This window comes from Balaenoptera borealis (genome assembly GCF_965194805.1).
Source record: "Balaenoptera borealis genome assembly, chromosome: 19".
Classification (NCBI taxonomy): Eukaryota; Metazoa; Chordata; class Mammalia; order Artiodactyla; family Balaenopteridae; genus Balaenoptera; species Balaenoptera borealis.
This window is the reverse complement of record NC_138878.1, coordinates 17,144,828-17,172,242: the sequence shown is the minus strand read 5'-3', so window position 1 is coordinate 17,172,242 and position 27,415 is coordinate 17,144,828. Positions and strand designations below refer to the sequence as shown.

General features: G+C 42.9%; 1 protein-coding gene, 1 long non-coding RNA gene and 1 pseudogene across 3 annotated transcripts in view; 2 read left to right on the top strand and 1 right to left on the bottom strand.

Moving 5' to 3' along the window:
• The window catches only part of LOC309617583, a 150,668-nt gene that overhangs the window by 42,086 nt on the left and 81,167 nt on the right, over positions 1 to 27,415 (bottom strand). The gene's annotated exons all lie outside the window — the stretch shown is intronic.
• The window catches only part of CDH3 (cadherin 3), a 99,575-nt gene that overhangs the window by 5,871 nt on the left and 66,289 nt on the right, over positions 1 to 27,415 (top strand). The window lies entirely within an intron of this gene.
• Positions 11,692 to 22,664, top strand: LOC309617672 (NADH dehydrogenase [ubiquinone] 1 alpha subcomplex subunit 12 pseudogene; annotated as a pseudogene). The gene is made up of 2 exons: positions 11,692 to 11,698; positions 17,742 to 22,664. The product of its transcript is annotated as an NADH dehydrogenase [ubiquinone] 1 alpha subcomplex subunit 12 pseudogene (transcript).

Here is a 27,415-nt window from a genome sequence, read left to right as displayed (position 1 = left end):
AAGAAAATGGAAGGAAACACACCAAGTGTCAGCTGTGCCCAGGTGGTGCTGTGCCCTGCTGGTGACATGCAAGACTTAAGGCACTAGGTAGCTTGGATTTGAATCCAGACTCTGCTGTTTACCAGATGTGATACCCTGGGTGATTTACTTAAATTCTCTGTGCTCCTGTTTCCACCCCTCCCCTATGCAGTGGGGCTAGCAGTTCCTGCTCATGGGGTTATCACATGAGTCATGGGAATATGAAGCATTTGTGAGAGTGTGGGCACACACTGAGGCTCATGTAAATATCAGTTATAATATCTGGTTGGTGGGATTATAAGTGGAAAAGTCTATGTATTTTCCTTTGGTTTTGTTTTGTTTTTATTGACATTAACATTATATTACTTTCAGGTATACAACATAATGATTTGTTATTTGTATATATTGTTAAATGGTCACCACAATAAGTGTAGTTCATATTCGTCACCACACATAGTTACACATTTTTTTCCTGTGATGAGAAGTTTTAAGATCTACTCTTAGCAATGTTCAAATATGCAGTACAGGATTATTAACTATAGTCACCATGCTGTATATTACATCCCATGACTTATTTATTTTATCACTGGAAGTTTGTTCCTTTTGACCCCCTTCGCCCATTTCACCCACCCCCACCTCTGGCAATCATCAGTCTGTTCTCTGTATCTATGAGTTTGGGTTTTTTGTTTTGTTTTGTTTTTAGATTTCACATATAAGTGAGAACACATATTATTTGTCTTTCTATGTCTGACTTATTTCACGTAGCATAATGCCCTCAATCTGTGTATTTTTTAAACTGTGTCAACACACAGTAATTTTGTAATCAGAGCAACAACAAAACATCAATCTGATGGCTCAGCTTTTCCCTCTTGGACCTCTCTCTATCTCTCCTCTCCCCCGACATCCTCCCCCTCAGCCCCCTCTCCTCTGCCCACCAGATTGCATTCCTCACTTCTTTTCCCAAAGAACTATAATTAAGGTTTTACTCTGTAATTGCCATTTCATGGTTCCCAATCTGAAATCATGCTCCCGCTTGGCCTGGTTTCCATCTCCTTCTCAGCCTTGGGAAGCAGAGGCAGGATTCAGCAGAGCCCAGGATGTGCCTTGTGCTCTAAGAATGACTGAGCTCTAGTTGTTGAATTCACTCTATGAGTGAATATTCAACAACTGCGTGTGCTCAGCCCCTTCCCTACATTACCTTGTTCGATCTTCCCAACAACCCTATGAGGAAACTGAAGCTTGGGGAGGTGGAATAAATCATCCAAAGGCCTCACAGATAGTTGGTGGAGCTGGCATTTGAATCCACTTTGACCTGGCCTCAAAACTGGCAGATGATATTCCTACTTTCTCAACTGACAAGTATATTCTGAACTCTCCACACCAGGCATCAATGCTCTAGTGGTAGTTTTATATCAGAACTGGCCATGCTCATCCCTCCCTGTATCCTTACCCTTTGTAATGTGACTTTGCAGCTCCTCCCTCTAAAAGGTGGAGTCTGGGACTTCCCTGGTGGCACAGTGGTTAAGAATCCACCTGCCAGTGCGGGGAACACGGGTTCGAGCCGTGGTCAGGGAAGATCCCACGTGTCATGGAGCGACTAAGCCCGTGCACCACAACTACTGACCCTGTGCTCTAGAGTCTGCGAGCCACAACTACTGAGCCCACGTGCCACAACTACTGAAGCCCGCGCACCTAGAGCCCGTGCTCCACAACAAGAGAAGCCACCGCAATGCAAAGCCCGCGCACCACAATGAAGAGTAGCCCCTGCTTGCTGCAACTAGAGAAAGCTCGCAACTAGAGAAAGCCCGCACACAGCAAGGAAGACCCAACGCAGCCCCAAAAAATAAATAAAATAAATTCAAAACAATAAAAAAATAAAACGTGGAGTCTATTTCCCCAGGCCTTGAATCTGGACCAGCCTTGCTTTGGCCAGTAGAATACAGCAGAAGTGATGGTGGACCACACCTAGGCCCTGAGAAGCCTTGTATGCTTCTGTTCTTTCTCTTGGCACACTGCCTCGTTCATGAAAACAAGCCCAGGCTAGATTGCTGGAACATCATGGCCCAGTCACGCCTGCTGCCCAGCCAAAAGCCAGCCAACTGCCAGACGTGAATGAGACCATCCTAGACCTGCCAGCCACCCGCTGACCTGCTTGCTAACTGACTGTAGATACATCAGTGAGCCCAGGTGAGATTAGCCAAGCCTGCTCACAGCAGCAGAACCACTCAGCTGGCCCACAGACTCATGAGCAATTGTTTCAAGCCACTGAGTTTCAGGATGGTTTATTATACAGTAATAGCTAACTAATACAGCCCTTTAAAGAGGAGACAAAAAAGTGGGAGGCTGTTGAGATGACTCCAGTGTTCTAGAGGAAAGAATTCTGACTTAGCAAACATCTATGTAATGTTTACTGTGTGCTAAGCATTTTAATTTAACCCACACAACAACTTTATCTCCTACAGATGAGGAGACTGAAGCAGAGTGGTAAATAATTTGCTCAGAATCTCATAAATAGTAAGTGGCAGGCATTCCACCAATTGGCAGGCATTCCACCAATTAGCAGGTCAAGATGTGGGAAGCAGGAAGTGGAGTCCAGAAAGCTACCTTGTGAACCCTCTGGGGGCAGAAGATGGGCATTCAGAAACCTGATGATGGAGGTACTTCCCCACTGAGCTCAGTCAGGGAGTGGTACTCTGGGGAAATGGGTTGCTTAAAGAGACAGAATAATAATAATAATTCAATTTATAAATATTGGTTCTTTTCTTAAACCTTATTTATATTTATTAAGTAAGTAAGAATCAGGAGCAAACCAAAAGGTACAGAGTTAGATGCTGTGTTAGTCAGCATTCTCCAGAGAAACAGAACCAATAGGATATGAATATATAGAGAAAGAGATTCATCTGATCTGAAGGAATTGGCTCACACAATTGCAGAGGATTGGTGAATCCAAAAATCTGATGGGGGAGACCAGTTAGGTGAGGACTCAGGAAAGAGTTGTAGTTTGAATCCAAAGGCAGCCTGCTGACAAACCAGGAAGAACCAGTGTTGCAGATGAAGTCCAAAGGCAGTCTGCTGGCAGAATTCCCTCTTGCTCAGGGGAGGTCAACCATTTATTCTCTTCAGGCCTTCAACTGAGTGGATGAGGCCCACCCTCATTATGGAGGACAATCTGCTTTACGCAAAGTCCACCAGTTTAAATGTAAATCTCATCCAAAAACACCATCACAGAAACATCAAGAACAATGTTTGGCCAGATGCCTAGGCACTGTGGCCCAGCCAAGATGACACATAGCATTAACCTTCACAAACACCAAGAGAGGTGGTTAATGCCACTGAAGAGCAGAGTCAGAGCTGGCAGAGAATTGACCTCTGGACTAGCCACATGGAGGTTGTTGGTGACCAGAGTGGATTCACTGTAGTGGATAAGTCAAGATTAGCTGGTGGGGGTTGAAGAAAGAAGGAGAGAGGAGGGACAGAAGTGTGGGCAGAAGCTCTCTTGTGGAGGGAAAGCATGGCATGAGGCAGTAGCTCGAGGAAAAAGTGAGGGTTGTAGGTGGGCTGCCTAGTTTGCTTTTTCTAATGGAGATGCTAGAGCAGTGTATTTTTCAGATTGTAGGTTTTGATCCTTCACTGGGTCAATTCAGTGAGTGATAACCAGCACTTAAAAAAAAAAAAAAAGAAGAACAGAAAAGAAGCAATAGAACCCATCATACGTAATAAGAGTAAGCATTTTTTCATGAAACTTTTGTGTCCTGACTTCTAACACCATAGATTAGTTTTGTCTGTACTCAACTATATGTGACTGGAATCACAATGCTATGTACTCTTCTGTGTCTGGATTCTTTCACTCAACATTATGTCCATGAGATTCATCCATGTTGTTCCTTGTCGTTGCAGCCCATTCATTCCCATTACTGTGCAGTGTTCGGGGTGAATGTATCAATTGATTTATCTATTCTGCTGTTGATGCCCTTGAAGAGTATGCAGTCTTGGCAATGGTGCAATAAACAAAAGCAATAATGGACAGCAGGTGCTTTTTCAGTGTTGTTATCTGAGTCACCAGGCCCTACCCACCTGGGGGTAAAAAGTCGCCATGATACGTGCAGGACACAGAATAGGGATGATTTGGATGAGAGGAGTTGAGGACATGACCAGAAAGGTAGATGCTTTCCCAAGTTCTCATAGCTCCTTGGGATTACCTTTATCCTACCGTTACCGTGCATTACAGAAAATATCTGTTCATTGTCTGCCTCCCCACTAGGTGGTGGAGGAGACTAAGTCTTAGTCATGGCCAAATCCCCATCCCTGTGCCAAGCCTGAGACTGGCACACAGTGGGCACTGGGGAAATGCTTGTTGAACAGGACTAGGTTTGGGTCAGTCCCAAACCGTCATTGCCAGGCTAAAGAGTTTGGACTCAGTACTCAAAGGCAGTGGGACCCATTGAAGGTTTTTGAGCATGAGGAAGTTATAATCTATAGAGTGTTTCAGAAAAATTAATCTGAGCAGCAGCAGCGGGGAGGAGGGTGTTTTGGAGAGAGGGAAACTTCAGGTGGGGCAGGGGAGGGGGCCTGGTTATAGAAAGGACAGTTAAGAAGCTCTTGCAGGAATGAATAATGACCTGAATTAGGGTCGTGGAGGAGGGAACAGAAAAGAATAACTTGGGCCACATTTCTCTTTTCAAAATATGGAATATGATCTCATTTTTATAAAACCATACATTATTTGTACGTCTTATAATATATGCAAAGAATATTATAAATCACTAGGCTTGACACTAGTCAGCCAAAGAGGCTTCTAGGGAAGTGGTGTTGTGTGTGTGTGTGTGTGTGTGTGTGTGTGTGTGTGTGTCTGTGTCTGTCTGTCTGTCTGTGTGTGTTTTAATAAAACCATGAATTATTTTCCATCCTTACTAAAAACCCTGTGAAGTAGGATGTTGTTAGCTCCACTTTATAGATGGAGAAACTGAAGGTCAGAGTTTGAATCACTTGCTCAAGGTCACACAACCAGTATTCTTCCCACTCCAGCAGGCCTTCCCCAGAGACACTCTGAAGGAATGATCAAGGCGCCTTCATGATTAAATGGATGGGGGAGGGGACGAGGGTACAAAGAGAAGAAGGGATTAAAAATGCCTAGGACACTTTGAGCCTGACCAAGTGAAAAATAATCAGCAAGTCAGGAGGGAGTGCCAGGTTACTGTGGGAAGGTTTAAGCCAAAGGAATGAATACATAATGATGGAATTTGGTGCATCAGATCAGGGCTTAGAGGAAAGTCCATAAGTGCACTCCTTGTTAGCTGGCCTTGCCACTGAGCACCTGAAGCCCCGTAGCAAGTGGACATTTTAAAGAGAAAAAAATTTCAATCTCACACTTCTAGGCAAATGGTGTAGTCCTCTGAGTGCTTGGGTCCTTCTGCATCAGCAGCTTGTACTTTCTGTGGCTCTGTGTGGCCCGACTGATTGACCAGGCTTAAAAGGCCTGCTGATGAATTTGAAATCTCAGACTTCCAGCCTCTATAGGTCATCAGCAAAGACCAAAAGGCCTGGCATGAACGTGAGGTTATTATTCACCTAAGAAGTCGTTATAAAGCACAAGAACGCAAGCCCAGCGGGAGGGAATGGCTGCCCAGCTTCCTAGGCACACCGTGTCCTCAGGCATCCATCCAGCGTGCTTCGTAATGACATCTGCAGCAGGCAGGAGGCAAAGGAGAATGCCTCGTAAACCTGTGTGGGAGAAGCACTTTGAATACAATTTAATTTTAAAGTTCTAGAGCTCCAGAACTTGAAATGCTTGTGACATTTCAAGTTGAGGTTGTTTCTCTCCCTACCCTTCACTGGGACCACCTCCGGGGAGGGAGATGACACAAAGGGAAAAAAGTTGTTGGGTCACTAAGTGTATTTAGTCAGGGTTCTCTAGAGAAACAGAACCAATAGGATAGGTATAGGTGTATAGAATGAGACTTAACGATGAGAGATTGGCTCACATGATTATGGAGGCCAAGAAGTCCCACGATCTGCTGTCTGCAAGCTGGAGGCTCAGGAAAGCCAGAGATGTAGTTCCAGTCCAAACCCAAAGGCCTGAGAAGGGGAGGAGTGGGGAGGGGCAATGGTATAATTCTTAGTCCAAGTCCAAAGGCCGAGAACCAGGAATTCAGGTGTTCAGGGGCAGCAGAAGATGGATGTCCCAGCTCAAGCAGAAAGCAAATTCACTCTTTCTCTGCTTTTTTGTTCTATTTAGGCCCTCAATGGATTTGATAATATCCACCAGCATTGGTGAAGGCAATCTTTTTTACTCAGTCTACTGATTCAAATGCTAATCTCTTTCAGAAACACCTAGAAGTAATGTTTTACCAGCTATCTGGGCATCCCTTAGCCCAGTCACGTTGACGCAAAATTAACCATCACACTAGGTAAGGTGTAGTTTTGGAAAACTGGCACTGAAGATGCCGTATGTTCAGGTCCCATGTATGTTTCCAGTTAAATATATCATGAAAAAAAAAAAAAAGCCAGCATATGGGCAAAGGATCTAAAGAATTCACAGAAGGAAATTCAAATTGTATGTAACTATATTACAGGCTCACCATGTTGCACAACTGCAGGGGGCAGCACTCCCACTGAATTCTATTCACAGAGATGCACATTGTAATGGTCTGTAAGAGAGGATGCTCATCAGCCTCTCCAAAAATGAGAGAAGTGCTAATTAAAACGATAAGGTAATGTTTTTCATTTATTGAATTGGCATAGCTCAAAGAGTTGCTAAGATCCTATGTTGGTGGGAGTGTAATTTGGTACCACCTCTATGGAGGGTGTAGTGAATACTATGGATTGGCTCTCTCAACCTGGGTCATTTCACCCTCTTCTAGTTGGTGATGTAGGAAAGCTGACTCCTACAGTCCCCAGACTCCCCTGCCCTTAGGGTTCCACCTGCCATGAATGAGAATTCCTGTTGCTCCACATCCTGTCAGCATTTGGTGTTATCAGCATTCTGGATTTTGGCCATTCTAATAGGTGTGTAGTGGTATTTCATTGTTGTTTTAACTTGCATTTCCCTCATGACGTGATGTGGAGCATCTTTTCATATGCTTATTTTCTGTCTGTATATCTTCTCACATCTTTTGCACATTTCTTAATTGGATTATTTGTTCTCTTGTTGTTGAATTTTAAGAGTTCTGTGTATATTTTGGATAACAGTCCTCTGTCAGATAAGTCTTTTGCAATACAGTCTGTGACTTGTCTTTTCATTTTCTTGAAGGCGTCTTTCACAGAGCAGAAGTTTTTAATTTTAATGAAGTCCAGCTAATCAGTTCTTTCTTTCATGGATCATGCTTTTGGTATTGTATCTAAAAAGTCATTGCCAAAACCAAGGTCATCTAGATTTTCTCATATGTTATCTTCTACTAGTTTATAGTTTTGCATTTTACCTTAAGGTCTGTGATCCATTTTGAGTTACATTTTGTGCAGAGTGTAAGGTCTGTGTCTATATTCTTTTTTTTTTTTTTTTATGTGGATGTTCAGTTGTTCTAGCATCATTTGTTGAAAAGACTGTTGCTTTCTCCATTGTATTGCTTTTGCTTTTTTGTCAAAGGTTGGTTGACTATATTTATGTGGGTGTATTTCTGGGCTGTCTATTCTATTCTGTTGATCTATTTGTCTATGCTTTTGCTAATACCACACTGTCTTGATTACTGTAGGTTAATGTTAAGTCTTCAAGCTGGGTAGTGTCAGTCCTCCAACTTTGTTCTTCTCCTTCAATATTGTGTTGGCCATTCTTGGTCTTTCGCGTCTACATATAAACTTTAGAGTTAGTTTGTTAGTATTCACAAAATAACTTGCTGGGACTTTGATTAGGGTTGCATTGAATCTATAGATCAAGTTGGGAAGAACTGACACCTTGACAATATTGAGTCTTCCTATCCATGAACATGGAATTTCTCTCCATTTATTTACTTCTTTGATTTCTTTCATCAGAATTTTGTAGCTTTCCTCTTTTAGACCTTGTATGTATTTTGTTAGATTCATACCTAAGTATTTCACTTTGGAGGGTGCTAATGTAAATGGTTTTGTGTTTTTAATTTCAAATTCCACTTGTTCATTGCTGATATATAGGTAAGTGATTGACTTTAAAAAAAATAATAACCTTGTGCCCTGCAACCTTGCTATAATCACGTATTATTTCCAGAATTTTTTTTCCTTGATTCTTTCTGATTTTCTACATAGATGATAATGTCAGCTGTAAACAAAGACAGTTTTATTTCTTCCTTCCCAATCTGTATCCTTTTTATTTCCTTTTTTTGGTCTAATTGCATTATTTAGGACTTCCAGTATGATGTTGAAAAGCAGTGGTAAGAGGGGACATTTACCTTGTTCCTGATCTTAGTGGGAAAACCTCAAGTTTCTTACCATGAAGCATGATGTTAACTTCAGATGATTTGTAGATATTACTTACTCAGTTGAAAAAGTTCCCCACTATTCCTAGTTTACAGAGAATTTTTCTCATGAATGGGTGTTGAATTTTGTCAAATGCTTTTTCTGCATCTATTGATATTATCATATGATTTTTCTTCTTTAACCTGTTGATGTGATAGATTACATTAATTACTTTTTGAATGTTGAACCAGCCTTGTATACCTGGGATAAATCCCAATTGGTCATGATGTATAATTTTTATACGTTATTGGATTCAATTTGCTAATGTTTTGTTGAGGATTTTTGCGTCTGTGTTCATAAGAGACGTTGTTCTGGACTTTTCTTGTAATGTCTTTGGTTTTGGTATTAGATTAATGCTGGCCTCATAGAATGAGTTAGGAAGTAGTCTCTCTGCTTCTATCTTCTGAAAGAGATTATAGTGAATTGGTATTTTTTCCTTAAATGTCTGGTAGAATCCACTGGTGAATACATCTGGGTCTGATGCTTTCTGTTTTGAAAGGTTATTAATCATTTACTCAATTTCTTTAATTGATATGGTCCTATTCAGATTGCTCACTTCTTCTTGTGTGAGTTTTGACAGATTGTATCTTTCAGGGAATTGTTCCATTTCATCTAGGTTATCATATTTGTGGGCACAGAGTTGGTTCATAGTATTCCTTGATTATTTTTAATGTCCCAGGGATCTGTAGTGATGTCCCCTCTTTCATTTCTAATATTAGAAATTTGTATCCTCTCTTTTTTTTCTTAGTCTAGCTAAAAGTTTATTGATTTTACTGATCTTTTCAAAGAACCAGCTTTTAGTTTTGTTGACTTTCTTTATTGATTTCCAGTTTTCAATTTCATTGATTTCTGCCCTAATTTTTATTATTTCTTTTCCTCTCCTGATTTTGGATTTAACTTTCTCTTAGGGACTTCCCTGGCAGTCCAGTGGTTAAGACCCTGCGCTTCCACTGCAGGGGGCACGGGTTCGACCCCTGGTCGGGGAACTAAGAGCTCGCATGCCGTGTGGCGCAGCAAAAACAAAACAAAACAAAACAGTAATTTTCTCTTATTTTTCTGGTTTCCTATGGTAAAAGCTTAGATGATTGAATTTAAATCTTTTTTTCTAACATATGATTCAGTGCTATAAGTTTCCCTTTAAGCCGAATTTTGCTGCATCCCACAAATTTTGATGAGTTGTGTTTTCATTTTCATTTAGTTCAAAATGTTTTAAAATTTATCTTGAATTTTGACCTGTGTGTTATTGAGAAGTGTGTTGTTTTATCTCCAAGTACTTGGGGATTTTCCAGCTGTCTCTCTATTATTGATTTCTTGTTAAATTCCATGGAGTCTGAAAGCAGACATTGTGTGATTTCTATCCTTTTAATTTTAGTAAGATGTGTTTAATGGCCCAGAATGTGGTTTGTCTTGGTGAATGTTTCATATGAGCTTGAGAAGAATATATATTCTGCTGTTGTTGGATGAAGTAGTCTATAGATATATATCATATTGATGGTGATTGTTGGTGTTGCTGAGTTTAACTATGTCCTTACTGATTTTCTGCCTGCTGGGCCTACTTCTGATAGAGGAATGTTGAAGTCTCCAGCTATAATAGTAGATTCATCTATTTCTCTTTACATTTCTATCAGTTTTTGCCTCACATATTTTGATGCTCTGTTGTTAGGATCTATATGGTAAGGGTTGTTATATCTTCCTGGAGAATTGATCCCTTTATCATTATGCAATGCCCCTCTTTATCTCTGATAACTTTCCTTGCTCCGAAGTCCAAAATCAGTATAGCTACCCCTGCTTTCTTTTGATTAGTGTTAGTATGGTATATCTTTCTCCATCCATTTACTTTTTTTAAAATTAATTAATTTTTATTTTTGGCTGCGTTGTGTCTTCGTTGCTGCGCACAGCCTTTCTCTAGTTGCAGCGAGCTGGGGCTACTCTTCATTGCGGTGCTCGGGCTTCTCATTGCGGTGGCTTCTTGTTGCAGAGCACGGGCTCTAGGTGCGCAGGCTTCAGTAGTTGTGGCATGCAGGTTCAATAGTTGTGGCTCGTGAGCTCTAGAGCGCAGGCTCAGTAGTTGTGGTGCACGGGCTTAGTTGCCCCGTGGCATGTGGGATCTTCCCAGACCAGGGATCGAAACCGTGTCCCCTGCATTGGCAGACGGATTCCTAACCACTGTGCCACCAGGGAAGTCCCTCAAACTATGTTTTTGCCTTTTAGTTTGAGACTTTATATATATATGGACATGATGTACTGGGTAGAAGGAACTCCTGTAAATAGGCTATGAGGTGGTAGGGTGTGGGGTTTGGAGAAGCATTCTGTCCCTAGTCCCATGATTAGGTCTTAGTCTTTTCATGAGCCAGTACATCTGGACTGTGAACTTCAAGTGCTTCTCAGTTGTTCCCCCCTTAGTTGGGGACATGACGGCTGGGGTGGACTGGAGTTGGGCATTTCCCTTCTCCCACGTGGAAAGCTGGAACTGGCTGGAGTTGTATATTTATTTTTTAATCATAATACTTTCTAAAAATAAAATAACCCTCAACACCCCTCCCCCCCACCCCAAATTTGGAGAGTCCTTTCCTCTTTTCTTATTTTCCTCTCTCTCTCACTGTCTCCTCCATGAGAATCAGCTCAGGGGCTTTGGCAGGATTGTGGTTGGACTGACCTCAATTTCTCTCTCCAGAAGTTTCTGTGAAATGTGAGGAAAAGGCCTCAGCAAATCCCCCAGCACTGGTTTGTGAGAGGAGAGCGTATTAGTCAGGCTTTCTCAGGCATCAAGGCAGAATCCTGCATGCCCAGATGACAGTGTGGGAGCAGTGAGGGTTTATTGCCGGGATGGATGGGGAGGTGTGGAAGAGCCAGAAACTGCTCCCCAGGCCAGGGTATCCCGCAGGCAGCACGGAGCACTGAGCCCCGGCATCACCGGGGACATCTGGGCGCAGCTGCCCTGCCTTCTTCTCTGGTGTCTGTGCTTCCTCAGGGAGCAGTGAGGCTGCTCCTCTTCTCCTCAGTCACATCAGTTCTGAGAGGATCTCAACCCACTGCCTGAGCTGCCGTGTTGTCTCATGACCCCACCATGACCACTCAGGCCATGACTGACTGAACCGGGAATGGACAGCAGATCCAGGGGGACACCAGCTGGGTCAAGCCAATCACATTCCCTGTCCTGGAAATTTAGGACCTGGAGATAAAGTCATTTAGATGACAACGTAACATGCATGAAAGGAAAGGCTGTGGAGTGTCGGAGCTTCGGAGGCCATGGCCGGTGAGGTGAGGGAGAGGGAAGGGGTGGCCAGAGGAGAGGCAGACATGAGAGAGCCTGGTAGCCCTGGGGGCACAACTTTGGTTCTTGACTTTCTGGTTCTGGTTCCTTATAGCCAGCCTTGTCATCTTCTCTCATCGGACTCCCCGGAGTAAACCTCTCTTTATTTGAGCTGACTTTGACTCTGATTTCATCAGACTGTACCATCCTCTTCCCCTCCTTATGGCAGACATCTACAGACACTGGGTCACTCCTCTTTCCGTGAAGGTTTTTAACTTCTGGATCACTGTCCTTCTGTCCAACACCAAGAATAATAATTTTTTAATCATTCCAGTATTAACAATGAAGATGACCCTTGGAAACATCATGCTAAGTGAAAAAAGCCAGTCACAGAGGACAGCATATTATAAAATTCCAGTGATATAAAATGTCCAGAGACAAATCCATAGATACTGTAAGTAGAGTAGTGGCTGCCTAGGGCTGGGGAATGTGGGGAGATAGGAATTGATGGTAAAGTGGTATGGGTTTCTTTGGGGAGTAGTAAAAATGTTTGAAAATTGATTTAGTGATGGATTGGCCCAACTCTGTAAATATGCTAAAAACCATTGAATTGTACACTTTCAATGGATGAATTATATGATATGTGAAGTATATCTCAGTAAAGCTGTTTTTTAAAACTGCTCAGTTCCCTGATCTTTTTTCCCCCAATAAACTTTTCCTCTACCTCACCTCAGCCACTCACTCCCATGGCCATAGCCTTGACCTTATCATTCCAATAGTTTCAGCCCCTCCATAGTCTCAATTTCAAGCATCCTGCTTACTAATTGCCACCTCCAACTCCAGCCCGCTCTTCTACTATTCCAACTCCAGCAATTCTTTGACCCTTTTGGAACCTGCCATCCATTTATCCCACCACCTTTCCATTGTCTCTTACCCTTATCATTTCTCACTTCCCTCTTTGTGTGGCTTAAATTCCATGGTCCAGCATTACTGTCATTCTTTTATGTATATACTCAACTTCTTTGCCCCTCTGCTGTATTCACTTGGAAAAAAAAATTGTTAAATCCAACTCTTCGACCCTGCACCTGCACCCACGCAGCTGAATAGGGCTGAGGAAAACTCAAAAACTTCTTATTTCAAATGCCTGACCATTAACTTCAGATGGACCCCCCCGGGTTCGCTTGGCAATCTTCCTGTATTTCTTAGACCATTCACCATCCCACTCTCCTAGAAGGTTATTTCACACCTTTTTCCTTTCTCGTCTTCTTTTTTTTAATATAAATTTATTTATTTTATTTGTTTTGGCTGCATCGGGTCTTTGTTGCTACATGCGGGCTTTCTCTAGTTGCGGCGAGCATGGGCTACTCTTCATTGCGGTGCCCGGGCTTCTCATTGCAGTGGCTTCTCATTGCGGAGCACAGGCTCTGCACGCATGGGCTTCAGTAGTTGTGGCTCGTGGGCTCTAGAGCGCAGGCTCAGCAGTTGTGGCGCGTGGGCTTAGTTGCTCCGTGACATGTGGGATCTTACCGGACCAGGGCTCGAACCCATGCCTCCTGCATTGGCAGGCGGATTCTTAACCACTGTGCCACCAGGGAAGCCCCTTTCCTTTCTCTTCTAATTTACAACACTTCCTCTGCCCCCCGTGTTCACTTTCAGCTGATGACTTCATTAGAAGAGAACTTCCACAAGCTCCCACACCCTCACGCACCTACTTTCCAGCATCTATGCCCCTGTGCCCTGCCTTCATTCCTGTAACAATGACTGTTCTGTCTGTGCTCCTTTTTGAAGGCCAACCCCTTACTTAACGCTAGATCCCAGCCCTTCTTTCCCTCTCAGGCCGTTGTGTTCATAATCCTTCCCCTAACTTGCTCCTGCATCATCAGTCTGCTCCACCCACTGAATTTTCCCAGAAACCTTCAGTCTTGCTGTAATGTGTCAGTGTTAAAAAAAATTAAAACCTATCTTGGGGATGGATAGATAGATAGATGGACATATATGTGATAAAGCAAGTATAGGAAAATGTTAGCAGAAGAATCCAGGTGGTGGGTCTATGTGTTCAATGTATAAAATTCTTTTAACTTTTTAGTGTGTTTGAAATTTTTCATTAATAAAATGTTGGGAAAAAATTCCTATCTTGACCCTACATCTCCCTCTTGCTTTTATCTCATTTCTCTGCTCCCTTTCCCAGCAGAACTCCTGAAAAGCTTGTCTGAACATGTGTCCCATCTTTTCTTTTACCAACTGCAATCAGGCTTTTGCCCCAGCAGTTCACCAGAATGTCTCTTATAAAGCTCACCAGTGATTTCCACTGTAGGAAATGGAGTGGTCGTTTATCAGTCCTAATCTTGCTCAGTCTATCAGCTGCAGAATTTGACTCCATTAAGTTACTCCTTGCTCCTTACAAAACTTTCTTTCCTTAATTCCAGAATGGCACTCTCTCCTCCATTTTCTCTTATCTCCTTAGTTGACTTTGTTGGTCTCTCATCTGTCCAGCCTCTTAAGGTTGAAATGCATCAGGACTTAGTTCTTAAAACATTTTCTCTATCTACAATCCCTCTCTTGTTTATCTCCTGCAGTTTCATGGATCCAATTACTATAGGATTATTCCCAAATTTATACTATCCCTAGACTGAACCCATCTCCTCTATTCCAGACTCATTTATCCAACTGCCCCATTTATCCATCTCCACCCAGATGTCTAAGAGGTATCTCAGACTTAATGTGCCCACAAACTAACTCCTCATTGTAGTAGTTGTTATAATAATAGTCCCAGTGAATCACACCTCCCTTGTGTCCGTGCCTGTTTGCAGTGTGAGCATTAGTTTCTTCACACACACTCCCCACCCCTGAACCTGGGCTGGCCTTGTATCTTGGCTTTGATCAGTAGAAAGTGATGGAGTATGAATTCCAGAACCTAAGCCATAAGGGGCTTTGCAGCTTTTGCTCTCCCATTCTGGAACACTGAGGCCACCATGGCAAAGACGTCCAGTCTAGCCTCACTAAAAATGAGAGCCCCTGTGGAGAGCCGAGTGAGGCACCCCAGCCAGCAGCTGGTCCTGGCTCCAGCCATGTAGAGGAGGCCATCTTGGACCTTCCAGCCCCAAACGGACTATCAGATAACTCAACCACTTGACTGATCCCAGGCAAGATCACCAGTAGAACTGCCAGATTGCCAACCCATGTAGTCAAGAGAAATCATAAATTGTTGTTAAACTACTAAGTTTGCGCTTTTTTTTTTTTCTGCAATAGATAACTGAAACACCGCTCTTGCCACTATACCTTCTCCTTCACAGCCTTCATCTCTGTAAATGTCACCTCCATTCTTCCAATTGCTCACACCAAAAAACTTGGAGTTCCTTGATTCCTCCCTTTTTCTCATCTAATCCTTCAGCAAATGATATATCATTACCTTCAAAATGTATCCAGACGCCTATACTTACCACCTCCATTGCTACCACACTGCGCCAAACTGCATCATCTCTTGCCTGGATTACTGCGGGGGCCTCCACCTTGGTCTCTCTGCTTCCATCCTGGCTCCCCTCCACTGTGTTCTCCAGCCAGCAGTGAGCGATCCTTTTAGAGTTTAAGTCAAATCCCATCACTCCTCTGCTCAAAGGACTCCAGGGACTTCACATTTCACTCAGAGTAAAAGTTAAAATCTTTACTGTGGCCTCAAGACCCCACATGATTTGGCCTTCTTCTCTCTCCCCCTTGTTCACCCTGTTTCAGCCACTGTAGCCTCTTTTCTGTCCCTTAAATAAACTAATTGGCTTCCTATCTCAAGCCCTTTGCACTTACTCTCCCTTCTGTGTAAATGGTCTTCCCCAGAGACTCACATAACTCACTTCACGTGTCTGCTCAGATGTCACTTTATTGAAGAAGCCTTCCCTGGTCATATAGAGCCCACTACTCCATCCCAACCCAAACCCCAAGCTCCATCAATTTCTAGCTCTCTTACCCTGTTTTGGACTCCTCCACAGCAGTCAACACCACCTGACATATTACATTTTTCTTTGTTTGTTTTTTATCTGTTTTCTCCCATTAGAATATAAACTCCATGAGGACAGGGACTTCATCTGGTTATTCACTCCAGGATCTCCGGTGCCTATTACCTATCAAAAAGAACGTATTCGATATAGTTTTGCTGAATGAATGAAAGCAGAAGTGTATTGTATTAGTTTTCTATTGCTGCTGTAACAAACTACTACAAACTTGGTGACTTAGAACAAATTTATTATCTTATAGTTCAGGAGATCAGAAGTCCAAAAAAAAACCATGTCTCGCCTGGCTAAAATCAAGGTGTTGGCAGGACTGCATTCTTGCCAGCGAAGCTGTCAGGGAGAACTCGTCTCCTTACTTTGTCCAGCTTCTAGAGGCTGCCCACATTCTTTGCATGATGACTTCCTTCCATCCTCAAAGCCAGCAATGATTGATTGAGTCTTCCTCACAGGGCATCATTCTGATGGCTTCCATCATCACATCTCCTTCTCCATCTCAGGCCCTCCCTCTTTCGTGAATAAAGACCGTTGTGATTACATTGGGCTGACCCAGATAATCTAGGATAATCTTACCTTCTTAATATCCTTAATTTAATCACATCTGCAAAGTCCCTTTTGCCTTGAAAAGTAACATAGTGACAGGTTCCAGGGATTAGGATGTAAACATCTTTGGAGGGGTGATTATCTTGCCTACCACAGGTATTTACCAAGAAACTAATGAAGCTTCAATTCAAGCCCACTAACCCAAGCCCCTCCTAAGACCCAGGAAAGGGCCCTAGTGATCTGTTCACATGGTCATATGTTTTTTTGAAAATTTACAAAAGTAAGATATTTTAACTGTAATTGGTTAAGTTTTCTGTTTCGTTCCACTCTGACTTCCCCTCTGTTGTACTGTTGCTCCTGTTGGGTGGCATTGGCATAGACCTGGGCATCTGGGGGATATAGTCATTAAGAGGAAGTTGAGTTGGGTTTAGTGAGATATGTTTATGTGGTTTGTAGTAACTTCCATGTATAGTTAAGTTAGTGTTAGCCTTCCTGGTACAGTAGTGGTTTCCAGAAATACTACAGCTGCCCAATGTTGTAATGTAAGGTTGCAAGGCCAGAGGTCCTATTGCAATATGAGCAGATCCTATGGCATCTGGAAGTATGTGGTGGTAGAGAAAACAATATTTCAAATGTAGAGAAGCAGAAGCTAGTCTATGGGAAATTCTTCCATTCATCAGACGTATAAAATGGTAAGCAGACAATTTTAGTTCTCATCACTGTGTAGCCAAAGCAGAAGTACTTTCCTGTCAAGAATATACTGAGTAATGCAATATGTAGTAGATCATTTGGAAAGATGTTCACAGTCATTCTTCCTGTCACTGCACAAATGCCTTTTGCAGTGTGACATTGTTGCTCTTTCCCTCAAGATGTGGAGTCTGTCCCCATCTCTTGGCTGGAGCTGGCCTTGTGACTTGCTCTGACTAATAGAATGTGGCAGAAATGATGTGGGAGTTTCAAGCCTAGACCTCAAGAGGCCTTGCAGCTTCTGCTCTCAGCCTTTACTGTATAAAGAAGCTCTCCCATTGCTGTATAAAGAAGCCCAAACCAGCTTTCCTGAGGATAAGAGGCCTCATGGAGAGAAGAACCCAACCAAGAGCCAACACCAACCACCAGACATCTGAATGAGGCCATCTCAGTCCATCCAGCCTCAGTCCAGCCAGAAGATGACTATCGCTGCATGACTGATCCCTAGCAGAAGAACCATCCACCTGATCCTGGTCTATATCGCTGACCCACAGAAACATAAGTGAATAAAATATTTGTTGTTTTAAGAACTGGATTTTGGGGCAGTTTGTTACACAATAATAATTAACTGATGCACAGCATATACATACAAATACACCATACATTTCTCTTTTTTATGAGGATCTGGTGAAATAAAATTTATCAGAGTTTCTGTGTTTAAATCTCTTGCTGTTTGACATAATAGACAGACATTGATGAAAATAACCTAAAATTTATAACGTGCATATGAGGACATCAGTGTTCAACTGGTTAATGAGTATCATCAATTCAAAGATTAGTCACTAAGCATGGGCTGCAACAGGTCAGTGGCCAGGGCAGCCTCCATGGCTATCTACAGATTTTCTTCAGGACAAATGATGTGAGGGTTGGTACATTAGTGGGGGAAGACAGAAATGGAAATAAATACTATGAAGACAGCAAGAAGTGTTTTGGCTGTCACCAGTGGGTTATATATACTACTGAAATGAATGGCAAAAACACATTCTGGGATGTGGATGGAAGCATGGTGCCCCCTGAATGGTATCGTTGACTTCACTGTATGAGTGATGATCCTCCAACAACAAAACCACCTATTGCTTGTACATTCATTTGGACAAACCATAAATTCAACATGAGTGGCACTCCACAACAATATATACCTTATTCCACCACTAGAAAGAAGATTCAGGAGTGGGTCCCACCTTCAATACCTTACAAGTAAAGACAATGAAAAACAATTTAAACATGTAAAATATGGGGCTTTTTGTGTAATTGCACCGTTACTGCTTACTGTTAACTTGATTAAAATTGTTTGATTGAAAAAAAAAAAAAAAGATTAGTCACTGCACAAGAAAATGCAAAGTGCCCTGAAATTATTCAGCTTACATATGAAAGAAATCTGATAGGCATTTTCCCAAATTTGACAATCTAAAATTTTACTCATTTTAAAAAATTAATTAATTAATTAATTAATTTTTGGCTGTGTTGGGTCTTCGTTGCTGTGCGTGGGTCTTCTCTAGTTGTGGTGAGCAGGGGCTACTCTTTCGTTGCGGTGTGCAGGCGTCTCATTGCGGTGGCTTGTCTTGTTGCGGAGCACAGGCTCTAGGCGCGTGGGCTTCAGTAGTTGTGGCACGCGAGCTCAGTAGTTGTGGCTCGCGGGATCTAGAGCACAGGCTCAGTAGCTGTGGCGCATGGGCTTAGTTGCTCCACGGTATGTGGAATCTTCCCGGACCAGGGCTTGAACCCCTGTCGCCTGCATTGGCAGGCGGATTCTTAACCACTGCGCCACCAGGGAAGCTCTAAAATTTTACTCATTTTTTAATTATAAAAATACATTAAAAAATTTTAATATATGTAAAAGAATAAAACTTCACTCATCAAAAATGAGAAAGAAACTCAACAGGGAGTATTATAAAACCATTGTCATATGAAGAGATGACTGAAGAGTTTGCAGCCAAAAAATGCATGAAAAAAGGTATCAGAGAAAGGTGTCGACACCATCAATTAATAAAAATAATATTTTCTGAATGTTTGTGATGTTTGTGGTATTTACCACTTTTTTAAAATTTGTGGTTTGTAGTGATTTATTTTCTTATTCTAAATAAATACTAATTTAGGTATCTAATTTTTTTACTTGAAGTTTTGTGAGGTTTTTTTTTTTCCTTAAGGGGACCTCCCCAGTTGTACCTTGTTCAGCCCCCTGAAACGTGGATCTGCCTGTGAATGAGTGAATGAGCCCAAGTTCTAGTCCACAGAAATTTATGCAGAAAGAACCCCAGGGCCTCTTCCTCAGAAGGAGGCTCTGGATGTGATAGTCTTACTCACTCTTGTGTACCTGGCATGTCCACAGGAGAGGCAGATGATGAACACAAATGTGAGGCTTTTCGAATGTCAATGTTAACCCAAAGTGCAGCTTGAAAGGACCTTTCGGACACTACCTCCATGTAAGAGATTAGTTGGCCTGAGATTTTGGGGCAGGGAGCAAAGAACCAGAGTGTCCCCAAGACCTATTTGCATCAGGAGAGAGAAGTGGAGGAAAGGGAGCAACTTGGGATGGGCTGAGCCAACCATGCAGCTTGGTTAAATATCTATTGAGCATCTGCTACATGCCAGGCACTGTTCCATACTCTGGAACGAAACACTCAAAAATCTCTGCCCTCCTTGTGCTGACATGGCGGGTGTGGGGACGGCAGTGTAGGAGGAAGGAAGAACAATAAACACTTTAAAAAATGTGTATAGGGGACATCCCTGATGGCACAGTGGTTAAGACCCCATGCTCCCAATGCAGGGGGCCCAGGTTTGATCCCTGGCCAGGGAACTAGATCCCGCATGCTGCAACTAAGAGTTCGCATGCCACAACTAAGGAACCTATGTGCCGCAACTAAGGAGCCCGCCTGCCACAACTAAGACACAGTGCAATGAAATAAATAAATTTTAAAAATAAAAATAAATAAAAAGGTATATATATTACGTTAGAAAGTGGGAAGTGCAAAGGTAAAAAATAAAGCAGGGTGAGGGAGTTGGAAAGTAGTGTGTGATGGGGGTGCAGCTTTCAATAGGGAATTAGGGAAGGCCTCAGTGGAAGTTGAGCTAAGATTTGAAGGACATGAGGGAGGGAGCCCTGTGGCTATCTGAGGGAGAAATGTGATCTGTGACAGGCAGAGGGAGCAACGTGGCCAAAGGTCCTGTGGCAGGAGTATACTTGGCAAGCTTGAGGAACAGTTTCAAGGCCTGGCTGCTAAAAGGAATGAATGAGGTGGAAGTAGGAGAAGACATCTGAGAGGTAATGGGGGTCAGAGCTCATGGAGCCTTGTAATCATTTGCAGGGACTGAGGAGGATGGACACCATAGGCGGGTTTTGAGCAGAGGAGCAGTGATGTCATCTGGCTGCTGTGGAGAGAACAGATTGGGGACAAAGGCAGAAGCAGGGAGCCAGTGGAGACCATTGCCATAATCCAGGGTGAAAAGGGGTCAGATTCTAGATATATTTTGAAGGTAGAACCAACAGGATTTGCTGGATTGATATGTGAGAGAAATAAAAGAGGGGAGAAGGACCACCTCAAAGTTTATGGCCTGAGCACCTGCACCGAATTGCCGTTACTGAGATGGGGAGGATTGCAGCAGGAGCAGAACGAAGCCTAACTCTGGAATCGCTAGGATGAGCTACAAGGGCCAGAGGGGGTTCTACCTCAAAGGTAACTGGGCCTCTGGTGTGCCAGGGTCTGACTTAATCCACGGTGCAGTTAACAGCCCCAGAACGCAGAACAGGTGATCCCTGCTTGGGAAACCATTTCCACCTCTTTCACATACTTGTAGTTGGTAAGTGAACCCACTGCCAGCACATTTTTCAGCTGTTTATTAAAATGGGTTGTTCTTGAGCATTTTCAGTTGTAAAAGGTTCAATTGGACATGGACAAAGATTGCCTTAAAATAAGTAATGCCACATAAAAAATGAAGCATGAGAATTGAAAACATATGTCCACCTAAAAACGTCTCTCTATATATCCATAGCAGTATTAGTCACAATAGCCAAAAAGTATCCATCAACTGATGAATGGATAAACAAAATGTGATGTATCCATACAATGGAGTATTACTTGAAAATAAAAAGAAATGAAGTACTGGCATATGCTATAACATGGATATACCTTGAAAACATTATTCAAAGTGAAAGAAACCAGTTACTAAAGACCACATATTATATAATTCCATTTATATGAAATATCCAGGATAGGCAAAACTGTAGAGACAGAGGCAGATTGGTGGTTGCCTGGTAGTGGGGAGTTTGGGAGAAAATGAGGAATAACTACTGATGTGTTCAGAGCTTCTTTTTGGGGGTGATGAAAATGTTCTAAAATTGATTATGGTGATTATTCAAGTCTGAGACTATACAAAAAATATTGAATTGTGCACTTCATTAATTTATTTTTAAACCTTTTATTTTATTTTATTGGCTGTGCCTCATGGCTTGCGGGATCCTAGTTCCTGGACCAGGGATCGAACCCGGGCCCTGGCAGTGAAAGTGCAGAGTCCCAACCACTGGACCACCAGGGAATTTCCTGAATTGTGCACTTAAAATTGGGGAATTGTATGGTAGATGAATTACATCTCAAAGCTGTTATTTTTTAAAAGCTTTTTTGAAAATGCCCACGCTAATTTCCCTAAGGGAGCTGTTACTGCAGAACACCTCATGTGAGCAAGTGTCACGGCCTGACATTGAGACCAATCAGACCACAAATGACTCCAGCCAATCACACTTGGCAATGCTCAGTCACGCGCTGGTCACAGGGAACTGTCGGTACTTAATACTGATCATGGGAGTTTGGGCTGACAAAGCTAATTAATTACCCATAGCATGTACAGTGGTGGTTAAGGGCACAGGCTCTGCAGTGGGACAAACTGATTTTGAACCTCCGCTCTGTCTTATGACATTGGCAAGTTAGCCTCTCTCAGCCTCAGTGTCCTCATCTGTAAATAAGAGATGATAATATCTACCCCATAGGGAGGTTAAGGGGATTAAATGCAATACTTTTGTAGAACAATTAGTACGGTGCCTAGAACTAAGTAAAGGATCAGTAAATGGTAGCTGGAATTATTGTTAATAATGTGTAAAGAGCACTGAGCACAGGGCCTGGCATATAAAAAGCGCTCAAAACACAGAATGGTTTTTTTTTAATTACCTTTTTTTATTTTATTTATTTATTTTGGCTGTGTTGGGTCTTTGTTGCTGTGCGTGGGCTTTCTTTAGTTGTGGCGAGCGGGGGCTACTCTTCGTTGTGGTTCATGGGCTTCTCAGTGCGGTGGCTTCTCTTGTTGTGGAGCATGGGCTCTAGGCATGCGGGCTTCAGTAGTTGCAGCACGCGGGCTCAGTAGTTGCAGCATGTGGGCCCTAGCGTGCACGGGCTTCAGTAGTTGTGGCGCACGGGCTCAGTAGTTGTGGCTCGCAGGCTCTAGAGCACAGGCTCAGTAGTTGTGGTGCACGGGCTTAGTTGCTCCGTGGCATGTGGGATCTTCCCGGGCCAGGGCTCAAACCCATGTCCCCTGCATTGGCAGGTGGGTTCTTAACCACTGTGCCACCAGGGAAGTCCCAGAATGATTAAAGTCATACTTTTCACAGGAAAAAATGTTTATGAGACAGAATAAACTTTACAGATAAGGACAGAAAATTTGAATTCTGTTGCTTAAGGACAAGAGTAGGTGACTTTGGGAGACTGCTACTTGCCCCGACCTGGCTCCTCTGTAGCAAATACTCACACAGCCTAAAGCACTGACTTTGCCCTTGAGCCTCTTTGCCAGCCCCCCACCCCGCCCCCCCGAGTCACTAATGAGAAAATCCAAGCTTCCGGAAGCTCCTAGGAGAACATTCAGCTAAGAAACTGGAGTTTTTGTTGAGGACCCCAGACAGGAAATGCCATTGCCCCTCCAAAGCATATTCTAAGACAGGGAACTAGAAAAGGAACTCAAAGCAGAAAATAACTGCAGTTGATTATCCCAGGAATGCAGGGGGCATTTCAACAGCAAAAAATCTATTTATGTAATATACCACACTGTGTGGTTAAAGGAGAAAAATGTGATCATCTCAATACCAGCATGAAAAAATAGGTGATAAGACTCATACTTATTTATGATTAAACATTAGTAAACCAGAACTAAAGGGAAATTCCTGTTCTTGATATATCTCCCCATATGAAACAAAACTTTTTTTTAAAATTTATTTATTATTTATTTTTGGCTGTGTTGGGTCTTTGTTGCTGTGCACGGGCTTTCTTTAGTTGCGGCGAGTGGGGGCCACTCTTCGTTGCGGTGCGCAGGCTTCTCGTTGTCGTGGCTTCTCTTATTGCAGAGCATGGGCTCTAGGTGAGCAGGCTCAGTAGTTGTGGCGCACGGGCTTAGTTGCTCCGCGGCATGTGGGATCTTCCTGGACCAGGGCTCAAACCTGTGTCCCCTGCGTTGGCAGGCAGATTCTTAACCTCTGTGCCACAAGGGAAGTCCCGAAACAAAACTTAATAGTGAAACAATAGAACTATTCCCAAACCAGGAACAAGGCAAGGATGCTACCATTCTTACTATTTGATATTATAACGGTAGCAACTGATTTTCAACAAAGGTCCCAAGACCACTCAATGGGGAAAGAATAGTCTTTTCCACAAATGGTACTGGGACAGCAGAATATCTAAAAGAATGAAGCTGAACTCTTAGCTCACACCATCTACAGAAACGAAATCAAAATGGATTGAAAACCTAAATGTAAGAGCTAAAACTGTAAAACTTTTAGAAGAAAACATAGGTGTAAATCTTCATGACTTTGGATTAGGCAACAATTTCTTAGATATGACACCAAAGGCATGGGCAACCAAAGAAAAAAATAGATAAATTGGGCTTCATCAAAATAAAAACTTCTGTGCTTTAAAGGACACTATTGTGAAAATGAAAAGACATCCCATGGAATGGGAGAAAATATTTGAACATCATATATCTGATTAGGGTCTAGAATATATAAAGAATTCTTACAACTCAACAATAAAAAGACAAATACCCATTTTAAAAATGGACAAAGGATTCAAACGGACTTTTCTCCAAAGAAGACATGCAAATGGACAACAAGCCCATGAAAAGGTGCTCAGCATCACTAGACATTAGGGAAATGCAGATCAAAATCACGAGATACTACTTCACGCCCATTAGGATGGCTATTTTTTAAAAATGGCTAATTTTTTTTTAATAAATTTATTTATTTATGGCTGCGTTGGGTCTTCGTTGCTGTGTGCGGGCTTCTCATCGTGGTGGCTTCTGTTTTTGCGGAGCACGGGCTCTAGGTGCGTGGGCTTCAGTAGCTGTGGCTCAAAGGCTCTATAGAGCGCAGGCTCAGTAGTTGTGGCGCACGGGCTTAGTTGCTCCGCAGCATGTGGGATCTTCCTGGACCAGGGCTCGAACCCAAGTCCCCTACATTGGCAGGCAGATTCCAAACCACTGCACCACCAGGGAAGCCCCCAAAATGGCTAATTTTTTTTAAAATGGAAAATAACAAGTGTTGGCAAAGATATGGAGAAATTGGAAATTTCATTCATTGCTGGCAGAAATGTAAAATAGTCCAGCCATTGTGGAAAACATTTTGGCAGTTCATCAAAAAATTAAACATAGAATTACCATATGACCCAGCAGTTCCATTCTGAGGTATATATCTAAGAGAACTGAAAATGTGTTTGTACAAAAACTTGTGCATGAATGTTCATAGCAGCATTATTCATAGTAGCCCAAAAGCAGAAACACAGATATCCATCGACTGATGAATGGCTAAACAAAATGGTATATTATTCAGCCAAAAAAAGGAATGACGTCCTGATACATGCTACAATGTGAATGATCTTTGAAAACATTATGCTAAGTTTAAGAGGCCAGGCACTACTACTGAAGCCCGCACACCTAGAGCCCGTGCTCCGCAACAAGGGAAGCCACCGCAATGAGAAGCTCATGCACTGCAACGAAGAGTAGCCCCCGCTCACCGCAACTAGAGAAAGCCTGCGCACAGCAACAAAGACCCAACTCAGCCAAAAATATAAATACATAAAATTTTTTTTAAATGGTGAATTTTACGGTATGTGAATTATATATCAACTTAAAAAACTCTGCGAGTAGTTAAAAAACTGAAATTGAAAAATCCAGTTCCAGCAATTCCACTTCTTGGTACACAGCCTAGAGACACACACACTCCCTATGCACCAGGAATGCATATAAGCACGGTTACTTCAGTGATGAAAAATGGCCACAAATTCTCTTCAGTCCCTCCTTTCAAAATGTGGGGTCTCTTTTCCCACCCTTTGAATTTAAACTGGTCTCTTGACTCACTTTAACCAATAGAATGCCACACAAGTGACTATTGCCAAGTTTTGAGCGAGGCCTCAGGAGACCTTCTGCACTTATTTTCTTGGAACATTTCCACCATCATAGGACAAAGTCCAGCTGGAAAAAGAGGGCCAGACATCACAACTGAGGTTCCAGACATGTGAGTGAGGCCGTAGTGGGCCATCCCGCCAAGCTGCCAGCTGACTACAGCCACTAAGTGAGTCCAGGTAAGATCAGAAGAACCATCTTGTCAACCCATGGAATCATGAGAAATAACAAACTGTTATTGCTTTAAGCCACAACGTTTTAGGAATGCTTGGCTACCCAGTAATGGCTAACTGATACAATACTGAGGCCTTGTTTGCACGATCAAAAAACTAGGAAGCAACCCAAGTGCAGGCTGGATGGTGTAGTGGGTAAGAGCCTGAAGTTTGGCCTCTGACTTGGGCCCCAAATCCCACCCTGCCACTTACCAGCTGTGTGATGATAAATTTATTTGATTTATCCCTATGTCCTCCTAGGTCCTTGTAAGAATTCAAGGGGTTAATACACCTATAGGACTTGGAATAGTTTCTGGTAGAGAGGAATACTGTTAAGTGTTGACTGTTGGTATTGGCTATTGATATGGTCACCAACAAAGTGTGGTTTATGTATGTGTTGGAGGGACTTCCCTGGTGTTGCAGAGGTTAAGAATCTGCCTGCCAATGCAGGGAACACAGGTTCGAGCCCTGGTCCGGGAATATCCCACATGCCGTGGAGCAACTAAGCCTGTGCGCCACAACTACTGAGCCTGCGCTCTAGAGCCCGCTCGCCTAGAGCCCGTGCTCTGCAACAAGAGAAGCCACCGCAATGAGAAGCCCAGGCGCAGCAACGAAGAGTAGCCCCAGCTCGCCGCAACTAAAGAAAGCCCACACGCAGCCAAAAAATAATTAATTAATTAATTAATTAATTAATTAATTTAAAATATATATATATATGTGGTAGGCGATAAAGGAGTAAATTTCTTGTATACCAACTTGGACAATTCTCAAAAATATATGATTGTATTGGAAAAAGCAAGTCATAGGACTATAACATTTACGTAAAGGTATTTTTAAAATACAGGGAGGAGGACATAAATACACCTCAGAGCATTTGCCTCTTTGAAGGCAAAGATAGGAATGGCTATCTAAGTAGAAATCAAGAAGGAGTTTTGCTTTTTTTTATAAATTTATTTATTTATTTTTGGCTGCGTTGGGTCTTCATTGCTGTGCGTGCAGGCTTTCTGCAGTTGCGGCGAGCAGGGGCTGCTCTTCGTTGCGGTGTGCGGGCTTCTCATTGCAGTGGCTTCTCTTGTTGCGGAGCACGGGCTCTCGGCACGCGGGCTTCAGTAGTTGTGGCACGTGGGCTCAGTAGTTGTAGCTTGCGGGCTCTAGAGCGCAGCCTCAGTAGTTGTGGTGCACGGGTTTAGTTGCTCCGTGGCATGTGGGATCTTCCTGGTCCAGGGCTTGAACCCGTGTCCCCTGCATTGGCAGGTGGATTCTTAACCGCTGTGCCACCAGGGAAGTCCAGGAAGGATTTTTGCTTTAATCACAATGTTCTTTTTTCTTATTATACAAAAAGACACTAGTTGTATAATTTTTTGAAAGTTATGCATAGGAAAAAGACTAGAAGCAAAGAAGTTAAAATGCCAACATTGGTTAATTTGGTTTGGTGAGAATATGAGTGTTTTTTTCTTCCTTATTCTTTACTGCCTCCCCAGCCCCTACCCGAATTCCTGTATTAATTACAATAGTTCCGAATCCTTCCTTTTCTGCAGCATCCGCTTAGGGACCTGATCTTCCCGGGCCAGTCCTGACATCTGCCTTGTCACAGGCAGGCTCAGCCCAGTGTGCATAGCACCTGGCGCTGCTATCCAAGGCCTCCCTGCTCGGGCCCACCCAGGCCCACAGGTGGCTGTATTCTTGCCAAGGCTTCAGATCTCAGGCTTTGATCCTTAACGTGCTCGAAGAACAGCTCCTTAGTTTCGCTCATCGGAATTTAAGGGGTTCCCCTTCCTCCAGCTCCCCCAGCAAGGGGCCCTAGCACCCTCCTGCAAGCAGCTGAGGGGAAACCACGGGGAGGGGTGTTT